This window comes from Cucurbita moschata, unplaced genomic scaffold, assembly GCF_002738365.1.
Source record: "Cucurbita moschata cultivar Rifu unplaced genomic scaffold, Cmos_1.0 Cmo_Scf00191, whole genome shotgun sequence".
Classification (NCBI taxonomy): Eukaryota; Viridiplantae; Streptophyta; class Magnoliopsida; order Cucurbitales; family Cucurbitaceae; genus Cucurbita; species Cucurbita moschata.
This window is the reverse complement of record NW_019268707.1, coordinates 22929-34771: the sequence shown is the minus strand read 5'-3', so window position 1 is coordinate 34771 and position 11843 is coordinate 22929. Positions and strand designations below refer to the sequence as shown.

General features: G+C 31.0%; 1 non-coding gene across 1 annotated transcript; it reads left to right on the top strand.

Annotated features, from left to right (window-relative positions):
• Positions 1-463: 463 nt before the first annotated feature.
• TRNAA-AGC lies at positions 464-536 on the top strand. The gene has a single exon. It is a non-coding gene; the product is annotated as a tRNA-Ala (tRNA).
• The last annotated feature ends 11307 nt before the right edge of the window (positions 537-11843 follow it).

Here is an 11843-nt window from a genome sequence, read left to right as displayed (position 1 = left end):
TACGAGAGGTATGAGGATCGATACCTCGCATCTCCAAAAGAAACAATTTATTATTAATATTTTATTTCTATTCAATATTTCCTTATTTATGACATAATATGCAGAGATACTTTTTTATTTTCACAATTATTGATGAAGGGACGTTTAGGGTTTTCTGATGTAAGAATCGTAGGGATGTAGTTCAAATGGTAGAGTGTTCATTTCCCATGTGGAAAATACGGGGATCAATACCTTGCATCCCCAATTGAATCATGGGGATGTAGCTCAGATGGTAGAGTGCTCACTTTGCATGCAAGAGGTATAGGGATCGATACCCTGCATCTCCAAAAATAAGACTATCTATTATTAAATAAATTATTTCTTTTCAATTTTTCCTTATTTATGACATGTTGGGTAGCAATATTTCTTCATTTTCACTACTATTGATGATGAAAAATTTAGGGTTTTGTGATGCAAAGATTGTGGGGATGTAGCTCAGATGGTAGAGTGCTCGCTTAGCATGCGAGAGGTACGGGGATTGATACCCTGCATCTCCAAAATTTTCCACGACAAACCTTCCAACAGCTTGCACTTCTTCATCATTGACATCCTTAATTGGAACTAGATTTTAAGGCAAATCTTCTCTTGGAACTAGATTTTAAGGCAAATCTTCTCCACGACTCACTTTGGAACATTTTTATAGATAGTTTGTTTTTATAGATAGTTTCAACAAACTTACTTTGCTCGTGAATACTTTGGAGTTCAATATTTATAGTTGGAGAACGCTATTCAAATTGATATGGTCGAATCTTACAACAAAGTCTAATTGAGCCTCCCTCTATTAGGAGATAGCTTCGAATCAAATTCTTTAGTTTGGACAATGGTTGCATTGTTTTAGTCAAACAACCAAGACTAGTGTATTACCAATAGTAAAAACATTTTGTACGTGTATTTTCTTACATATTAACAATTGTATACAAATAATAATTAAATTTATGAGTAGAAGTTGAGATGAAGTTTTATAAAATAGGTAATCTTAAATTATATCTAAAAATATATAAGATTTTTTTTTTCTTTTTATATACATTTAGGAGAACAAAATAAAGATTCAAGAAGATGTCATTCATGCCCTGTTTTAATTTTTATTCTTTCTTATTTCTCAAAGATTAAAAAAAAAAAAGTTATCCTCTCTCAAATATGGTTCGTTATTTGATTATTTTCTATTGAGTGAATTTTAAGTGAAACACATTCTCTACTCAAGTAATTACAAGATGCAAGCTTCACACTAAGAGAAATCAAAGTCCCAAGTATCAACGTCCTTAAGTTTCAATTTTTATTCTCCATCTCAACATAAATTAAACTTATTTTCGTGAAGATATCTATTTATAAAAGCAAAATATCTCGAAGTCACAAAAATAAAAATGAGATATAGATACTAGACATAATATGATACCAAATAGATATGGTAACATGTCAAACTTAAAAAACTAGGACACCGATGTAATAATGATACATTAATTAAAAAGAATTATTTCAAAAAATTTATCAATTTTATATTAGAAATAAATTCATATAAATAAGTTTATATATTTGTATACTTAAAAAAAAAGTTTAATGTACGTTTCATTCTCAAAATATATTCAAAGTCAAGTGTCTGATACGATGGATTATAAATTTGTAATGTATCCATTGTATTAACAAGTGTTCAGTACATGCCCAACACGTGTTAGATTATTGACACTAAGTTATTCTCATGCTTTCTTTACACTCATTTAAAGTACTTTGAAAACTAGCACGTCAAATATTATAATTGACTAACTACAACTTCAATTTTGTGCTTCAAGGATGTTTTTGACCAAAGAGAAATAAAATCCTTAATTTAGTACATGGTAGCAAAGATGGACATGAGAATGAGTTATTTTCATATGGAAAGAGATTTAACCTTAAGTTATATCTCATATCCTCTTTCAACCCATTATTTAGTTTTATTTACTATGTTTTAGAAAGATACGTCCATCAATCGCAAAAAAATAAAATAAATAGAATAGATTAAATTAGCCCAAAGTAATGACTAACATAATTTAAAAAAAAAAAGAACATAAAGGATGAATTGATTAAATTGGCTAATTGCTAACATAATTAAAAAAAAAATGTAACAAACACATCGATGTAAGATTAGGAACAGAAGTAAAAAAAAAAAAAAAAACACAAACAGCCAAAAATCAAGATTTGGAAAGTGTTAAACAGTTTTGATATATAGACATTTCAAGACTTTACTCATGCAATATTCCCATGAAATCTAACACTAGAGCATCATAAAATTTAGAGAAATGATTGAAATTGATGTCATGTTCATATAGGTTGACTTTAATACAAAGGACAAATCGAACTTTCTTAAGGATAAATTGGGGACACCAGCCTAAGCTAATCAGGTAGGTGGCCTTACCATCCGTATGGTTATATTTGATGTTGACTGTGCCCGTGGTTCTGCAAGTGTCATATATATTGATATGTGTGAAATGTTTGTGAATCGATATGCTTATGATATGTTATAATATGTGAATTGTATGATAATACTTACGGTACCATGTGTTCAATGGTATATTTGAGATAGGATACGAGAAGGATGCACTAAATGTAATGTAACGATAGGAGTAAGACATGTTCATGAAACGTTATGGTTTGGTTACGTATCGAAGTGCTATGGGTATGACAGATTGATAAAAATGATATGGTCACGATGGATTCATAAGACAATACGATTAGGTTATGGGTAGAAAGGGATAGGATTATGATAGATTAATAGAACGATAGCGTTACGATATGTTCCTGTAACGTTATGACTAAGGTACGTTTAGGTAACGACACAACTATGATATGTCTAAGGACGTTAAGGCTATGATAAATTAGGGAAGGATATAACCACGAAGTTTTTACGATATGATATGATTATGATACGACATGTGAAGGACGGATATATATCCAACAAGTGTCAAAGAGGGACGTGAGAATAAATTATTCTCAAGCTTTCTTTACATCGGTCAAAGACTATTTGATAAGCTTTCAAAATGAAGGGTTTTCTTTTTTCTTCTTCCTTCTTTCTCCCTTTTCACGTTTAATTTTTTTTTTAAATAAAAAAAAGTTTAATGTGAGAATGAAGAAGTTAGAAAGGAGAAAGAAATGAATGTAATAAAACTTTTTCGTTGGTAGGAATGGAAATGGTGAATGGGTCCTTGACGATAGTCGACCGCTATACTCTTGTTTTGGATGTAAGTGATGATTATCAACAATATGAGTTGTGTCAATACCACACCGTTATCAAGAGGAAGTAAAGTAGAGTAGAATAGATCAAGCGATCCATTTGTTGAGAGTACTGTAAGAGGCACACAAGTAAGAATGTTGGATATAACTACTCTTTCACATCTGAGGGATGAGTCTCATAGATCCAACTACAATATCAAAGAAACTTCAGGTGGCAGTGATTGCTTGCATTGGTGGCTCCGTGGTATCCCAGACACATGTAACATGATTTTTCTTGCTCAAATATAGCTTCATTGGTCTTAAAAGTTCACTTTTGAGTAATCCTGGAAGGCTTCTTAATTTGCAGCCTCTGGTGAAGAGGATCACTCCGAGGTGGGTTTGTTAGTGAAGATGCAATTATATAATAAGGGTTTTATATCAATGGTTCCATTTATATCTATAAATGAAATTTGTGGTGTATTTTTTTGAAATTCAACAATAATCATCTGTTATTTGGTTACCATTCTAAAGAAATTCAACTTTCGACCTTTTGTGAATGCTCAAAGCTACGTGCAAAGTACTGTCGATTATGATCCATAATACTCACCGACTCGAAATTGAGGTTTGTTCATGTTTGAAAATGTGACAAACTAAAAGACAAGATGCTAATTAATATTGTTTGTGATTGTTGTTGTGAATTCTTCATCTTTGAATACATATTTTGGTTGGCTTATGAATTTTTCCATCCTTTAAAAATATTATTTGTTTAGTTCGGGCCTAATTTCATAATAGGCGATTGAATCACGATATTGCAATATTTTAAGTTACTTTTAAGATTAAAGGTCGATGAATAAAGTAATTACGGCAAGTTCTTTTTATGCATTTTATTTTGATCTAGCACATAAATGCTTCCTAATTATTTTATTTATTAGTTTATGAATTAGGTTATGAAGATCATTTGAATTATAAGCGCTTTAATTCAAACAATATTTAATCACTAATCATTTTAATATTTATACTCAAATATACTAACAATTACTAGTAACACTAGTCTCAATGACTTAAAGAATACAACTATTATCTCGAACTATAAAGAATTTAATTCCAACCTATTCTAATGAACAAACGCTTTATTAGACTCTATTGTAAGATTTCACTTCATCAATTTAAGTAGCGTTCAACTACAACTATAAATATCAAATTCTTAAGTATTCATGAACAAAATCGGCCTAACAATGTCTCTTGGAACTATTTACCAAAGGTGTTAGAATGAGGTGTGGAAGGGTTGCCTTTAGATGCTTTAGTACCAATTAAGGATGTGAATATCCTAGTAGTGCAGAATGCAGGAAGGTTCGTAGTTGAAAAGAATAACGAGAATAGTGGACATCGTTTCATCTACAAGCGTGTGGTGAACGGTCTGGTTGGTATGACTAGAGAACGTCGTCCTCGCAGAATTTATATTACTGTGATAGAAGTTATAAATAACGATGATATTCCTTGGTCTTTTATTACAAAGGTGCAGAACTTTCTTTTTGTGCATGTGATATATCCATCACCACCTACTCATAAGCTCTCATCTTTTAAAGAAGTTCTTGAGTTCCTTGTCCACAAGTAGCAATACAACTACTAGAATGCTATCTCTACTTATAATAAGTCCTCTCTCTCGAAATATATGTGTGTGTGTTTGTGGATGTATTACTCTCTTTTATTAATGAAATATGGCATGGTCATAATGATATTATGAGTATCTTTTCTATCCCTCCCTTCCTTATCGCTGTATAAAGAATATGAAGATTATAAGTAAAAGTTTGTTACTTTTGAACTTAAAATGCTTATAATTCAATTTATCTTTGTTATCAACAATAATTATCAAACGGTATATAATTTTGTCCAAATAAGGTTGCTTCTCATTCCCTGTATGATATCATAACACAAAATCGAGCTGAAGGGTTAACCATAAAATGATAACAAAAACCCATTCGTCGAACAAACTATAAAGGAAGGGTTGGTTGGAAACCATGTCTATACTTCTTTGCTTTAATCACAGGTAACTAAAGATATATAAGAACAACAGAATATGGCATGCCCGGTCAAAACATAAAAAATTTCTTGCCATGTTATAGTTAATGAATATGGTATGCACAAAGATCCGACGTCACACTTCATGATTGGGACCAATACAGTGAGCTATGGTCGTCCATACCATCCTTTGGTCCAATTATGTCAAGCAAATGTTGCAACAAGCAAAGAGTTTTTAATAAGTTCGCTATTGCAAAGAGTTCGGTTTAAGGCACAAATGTCATGTGAAAGGCACACCAATTCAACGAGATTTAAGTAACCATAAATAAGACACATGATACAGCTTGTAAATGAAACGATCTCCATGACTCTTGTTATTTTCTTCCACTACAAACCTTCTAGCCTCCTGCACTTTTTTGTCATTGACATCCTTAATTGAAATTAGAATTGAAGGAAACACTTCTCCATGACTCATTATGGAACACCTTTGATAGATAGTTTCAACAGATTTACTTTGCCAAGGAATACTTTAAAATTCGATATTTATAGTTGAACGCTACTTAAATTGATGAAGTGAAATCTTACGGCGGAGGTTAATAAATCCTTTGTCTATTACAAGAGAGGTTGGAATTAAATTCTTTATAGTTGGGATAAGGGATGTTTTAGTCAATTGAAGTATACTTTTTAGTTTTAAAATAAATTAATTTTTTAGTTTAAAATAAATTGATTTTTAGTTTTAATTTTAGTCAGAATAAATTAATTTTGATGTGGTGTTATGTATTTTAATAAAATTAATATTAACTTAATTAACAAAAATTTGTATTTTTTTTTAAATTATAATCTAAATTAATAAAAATACCATTGAACTTTGCACTTTATCTAAAAAAAATACTCATAGTTTTTTTTTAAATACGATTGAATTTTCAGAAAAAAAAAAAAGCTTCAAAACTACTCTTTTAACTTTCAAAAGTGTTTAAAAAAAGATAGATGGGGAGAAAATCGAAGGTTATTTTAGGGGAAGGTTTTCAAGATCAGTATAAGATCCTAAAAACATAACAAGAAAAAAATAACAAGAAGTAATATCCTAACTTAAGGTCGCGATTAAGAACCTACTAGTAGGCTACTAACTAAGTTTTACTCACTCCATGTTTATCATTTTTTTTTCAAGTAACTAAGAGTTGGTCGTGGATGTGAGCGGACTTTGGAGTGTGGGCCATGGACTAAGCTCTGTTTTTAATCTAGTATTTTTTGTTCTTCTTTTGAGTCTGCTTCTTATTTTGTGTTTGTAACGGGTATGTATATGTAACACCCCAAAAATGAAGGAAATTATCTCCCATAAGAATAAGCCACTCATGAAAGACCCAAAGGATAGAAAGGAAAAAAATTAAAGGATTAAGCAAGAAAAAAGGACTTAGTCAAGTCACTCGTGTACCCTAACAAGTGATTTCAAGGAATTAAAGGCCTTTTGAAAAGGATTGGAAAGGAAAAAGTAAATCAAAAGGTCAAAAAAGTCATTTTATCAATTATCAAGAATCTTTCCGGATTTGTAATTCCTTATCTAGAACGAATCTCAAGATTCAAGAAAAGGGGAAAATGATAAAAAAGCAAGGAGAAATTTGTAGAAAAATTATGGATTTTTCGAGAAAAATAATAATAAAATATTTAGAGAAGTGGCAAATTACCAAAATACCCCTGGAAGAATGAATAATTACATAAATGCCACTCTAATTAGAATAAGAGCATCTACCGTGACCATCCGGGCAAAATCTTTCGAACTCAAATCTCAACCGTCAGATCTCCTCCAAAATTTGATATGATCTAGAACGAATACGCACGGATCATCACATCCAACGACTAGTATTCAAAGCGAAGGTCGGTAAGGATATGATCGGAGTTGATATCTCCAAAAAATTATCCAAAAAGTTCGATCTCTAAATAACGAAGATTCTGGAGCTCTCAATGTCGGTTTAAGCTCCTCCTATAAAGTCTGAAGTAGGAGCAACAATACGGAATAAGAATCGAAAAAGATCGATCCCCCAATCGAAGGCAATAAGCGTTTAGATTGTGGGTCTCCTACTCTCAGATTTCTTCCAAATTCAAGAGCAATCCTCCACCATTTCTCTTCAAACTTATTCCTACCGTTTCTCAACAAGATTACCCACAAGTTCTATGATGGAATAGAGTGCTGAACGTGCCTAGAAATCATTCCCCCAATTCAATCAGCCATTGAAGAACTTCAAGAAAAACTTGAAAATCCAATCTGAGGATACATGATGACTCGTCGAGCAAGAATGATTCCAATCAGTTTCTGCACCTCCAAGGAATGCTTCCATAGAAGACCACGAAGAAAAATAACCTCGAGAGCGGGCAAAATTCAAAGTCAACATCCATTGATCACTTATGGCACAGCACAACACAGATGAGGGTAACATTTTTTTATTTCTCTACTATATTAGGCCCTTTGAGTTATTGGCTCTACAAGATGGAGACATGAAGTTTTCTGGTTTGCATGGGTACCATCAAAACTTATTTATTTCTTTGAAATGTTTGAGTTTACAATTTACCTGTTTTCATTTTTCTACTTTGTCTACTTGCATTTAGAAATGAAGCAAAATTAGTCGGAGGGTTTTAGACTGATTGTTATAATTCTAATTTTTAACTAAAAAAAATTAGTCTCATTGTCACGCTTAAAACTACCCTAGAGGTATAATAGACCTATTATCTGTTGGCTTTTTTTGTCTTAATCTTTTGATGATAACAAACCTACCTTCAATTATTAACAATTCTCAGTATTTTTTTCCAGTGTAAGGTTGGGAACAACGATTTCAACGTCTTTTTTGGTTCACTCAAATTAGAGATAAAACGAAGAAGATCCAGTCAAAACAAATACCCGACGTGATGATGTGGTGGCAAAATTGACATCATAGACCAATCAAATTCAAAACAAGATACCTGACGTGATAATATGGTGACAAAATTGACATCATGGACCAGCGGCAAAATTGACATCATAGACCAATCGAAGTATGACATTTATAAATTTAGTAGAGTAACAAATGGTGGAGTTTTCAATTACATTTATAAAAGTTTTCCATTACTTTTAAATTATAAAATCATTTCAATTACATTTATAAAAGTTTTCCATTACTTTTAAATTATAAAATCATTTCAATTACATTTATAAAAGTTTTCGGTTACCTTTTAAATGGAAAGAAATTATAAAGATTTCATTTACATTTATGAAAACTAGTTGTTACTCTTAAATAAAAAAAAATTATAATGATTTCATTTATGAAAACGAGTTATTACTTTTAAATAGAAAGAAATTATAATAATTTCATTTAATTTTCGTAAAGATAATTATTTGAATTACAAAATCATTTCAATTATAAGGATTTCATTTAGATTTATAAAACTTTTAATTATTTTTAAAAGGTTATTCACAGTTTTGATTAACATTTTTTTTATAGTATTACATTTAAATATGTTATATATATAATAAAAATGAATTTAAAATGTTTTTAATATTTATTTAAAATAATATATATATATAAATGAATCATGTAGTTTATAATTTTTTACGATAAATTTAAAAATAAATAAATATTATTTTTCGTGGTCCACGTTCACGTTTTAGTGGTCCGTATCAATTCCTATTTTTATAACTTGATAGCTATTTAAACTCATCACCTCTTAGTATTTTTCACAACACAACACACACAACATTTGTTTCCTCGATCTAAATTTTTTTAAAAAAGCTTTCATTGTTCTCTCCAAAGCTTCCAGTTCTATTTGTTTTTTAATCTTATTCCGAAGAGAGATGTCTATTATTTCATGTGGTGTGTTTCTATGAGATTTCAGAAAATTGTATTGGTTTGATCCTGAGCCGTGGAAAGGATTGAGTTTGCTCTTGAACTCGTAAAAAAAGCGGTGTACCGATTTGATCTTGAGCCGTGGAAAGAATTGAGTTTTCTCTTGAACTCGTAAAAAGAGCGGTGTACCGGTTTGATCCTGAGCCGTGGAAAGGATTGAGTTTGCTCTTGCACTCGTAAAAAGAGCGGTGAAGCGGTTGGGCTCTGATCCGAGGAAAGAGTCGTTTTATTCAAATTCCCAAGAGGTGCTTGGAGTGGAGTAGGTCGAGTTTAACTAAACCACTATAAAACTACGGTGTTAAATTTTCTAACCCTTTTCCTATTTAAGTTTTATCGCATGTTATCAAGTTTGATTGTTATTAAAAAAAAAATTTAATAATTACATTGTTGAAACCCTATTCACCCCTTCTAGGGTTGTCATATCGATCTAACATTATCCTTCCACCAATAGGAGCAAAAGGCAACGTTACTATGTGAAACTAGTTTCATGTCATTTATTCAACAATAAGGGTGTTAGCATGCATTTGGAAATGAACCCATATTTAAAAAATTTAGATAAAATCTCAAAGACAATGATACTATGTGAAACTAGCCTCAAGATGCTTCCTTAACTCTTAAGGGCGGTAAACCAACGGTTCCTTCACCCAAGACCTATGGCCCAACTCCCAACATGGAAGGGATAATCTAGAGAATCATTCCAAGAACTCTAACGGATGGGTTACAAACTCACATTATCAAGCTCGACGACAAACAATGTTGCCGGCAAACTTAGGAAGACTACATAAAATTACGAATATATCAATGTAGGATTTTTTAATTTACCGATTTTTAAAATTTTAAATTATGTGAAATTAGTGGCGATTTTTAAAATGTTAAATAATGTAAAATTAGTGACAAAGAAGAATATTTTAGAGAGCTCTTCCTTTTTATTTAAGATTTTGATATTTAAGAAAAGAGAAAATGAATAGGAGACATTTTTATAGATTTAGGAGGAGTAAGTGAAAACAAAAAGGGAGTCATGACCCATTTTCGGTACGTTCTCAAAGCGCGGATTACAAGTTAAAAGAGGTAGAAAAGAAAGTAAAATGTTAACTACTCTTAGTTAACATGAAAGATATTGGTAAAATGTTTTCTCAAAATAAAAAAAGAATTAAAATATAATGAACATATATATTTACATTATATTCAAAATAGAGTTTATGGGTTTATACATGATAAAAAAAGAAAACAAAGTAAAATGTTAACTACTCTTAGTTATCATGAAAGATATGGGTAAAATGTTTTTTTGAAATAAAAAAAGAATTAAAATATAATGAACATATATATTTACATTATATTCAAAATAGAGTTTATGGGTACAAAATAAGGGAAATGTTGAAAAAAATTATTTTTAAAATGTTTTCTCGAAATAAAATAGAATTAAAATATAATGAACATATATATTTACATTATATTCAAAATAGAGTTTATGGGTTTATAGTACAAAATAAGGGAAATGTTGAAAAAAACAACCAGATTTGAACCGGTGACCTCTTGATCTACAGTCAAATGCTCTACCACTAAGCTATGGACCCATTTTGCATGATTTCAACTTTAGTGGCCCCTTCTACCGAGTGTCAGTCCAAAAGTGTAAAAAGTGTCTATCCAAAATAAAAGGGTGACCGGTCAAATTCTCTACCATTGAGCCATGGATCCATTTTGTAGGATTTTAACCTTAGTGACCCCTTAGATATAGTGTCGGTCCAAAAAGTGTAACAAATTTCTCTCCTAGATAGAAGGGCCCAACTAGGTTTGAATTGGTGACCTCTTGATCTGCAATCAAATGCTCTAACATTGAGATATGGTCCCATTTTGTATGATCTCAACCTTAGTCACCTCTTCTATAGATTATCGGTCCAAAAGTGACCCTACCGAATAAGCTATGGACCAATTTTGTATAAATTGGTGGATTACCTATCGGGAATTAAACACAGGTCGTTAGATTCAAAGTCGAAAGTGCTAACCACTACACCATAGAACCACTCGTTAAACTTTATTTTGGCAGCGATTTTGATAAGCGCCAACAACATTGGATTTTGCAAAGCTAGAGGTCGTAGTATCCTTACATACTTCCACAAGGTGTTTTCAACTTCTTTTATAGGTAATTGAACTTTTGAGTCCATGCAAATGATTGGTTGGATTAGTATCAGTTTGAGAAGACAGAGGAAAGAATAGAGACTTTGTTAGAAACTCTCCCATAGGTAATCTCCCAAGGTGTTTTCAACTTCTTTTATAGGTAGAATTTTAAAATCAAAGCACAACAAAATTTACTTCTATCTAGCAAAATTATTTTTTTTTGTTTGAAACAAGATTATTCCATTCTATTTCTAAAATTAAATTTGACTCTAGAATAGATTTTAATAGTTTTTTTAATTAAATTTTCTTTAAAATTTTTGTATGCAGAGTACAATGGAAATAATACTTTTTTTTTTTTTTTTTTTTTTACAATTTTGTAATTTGTATGGTATTGTTGGAGGCTTTTGAATGAAATATGATAATTGATTCTCTGTCCTCTTTGACAATTTTAGATACCTCCATATCCGATATTTCATGCGTCACGTTTTGTTATGAGATTTGCCCTTGGGTCAATAAGAATTAAGCAGAGAGTTTATTTGACTAATGATTTGATTTTTTTGGGTTGTAGAGATATCCCTTACAAATCAAGACTTTGTATTATTTTGAAGACACTCATCA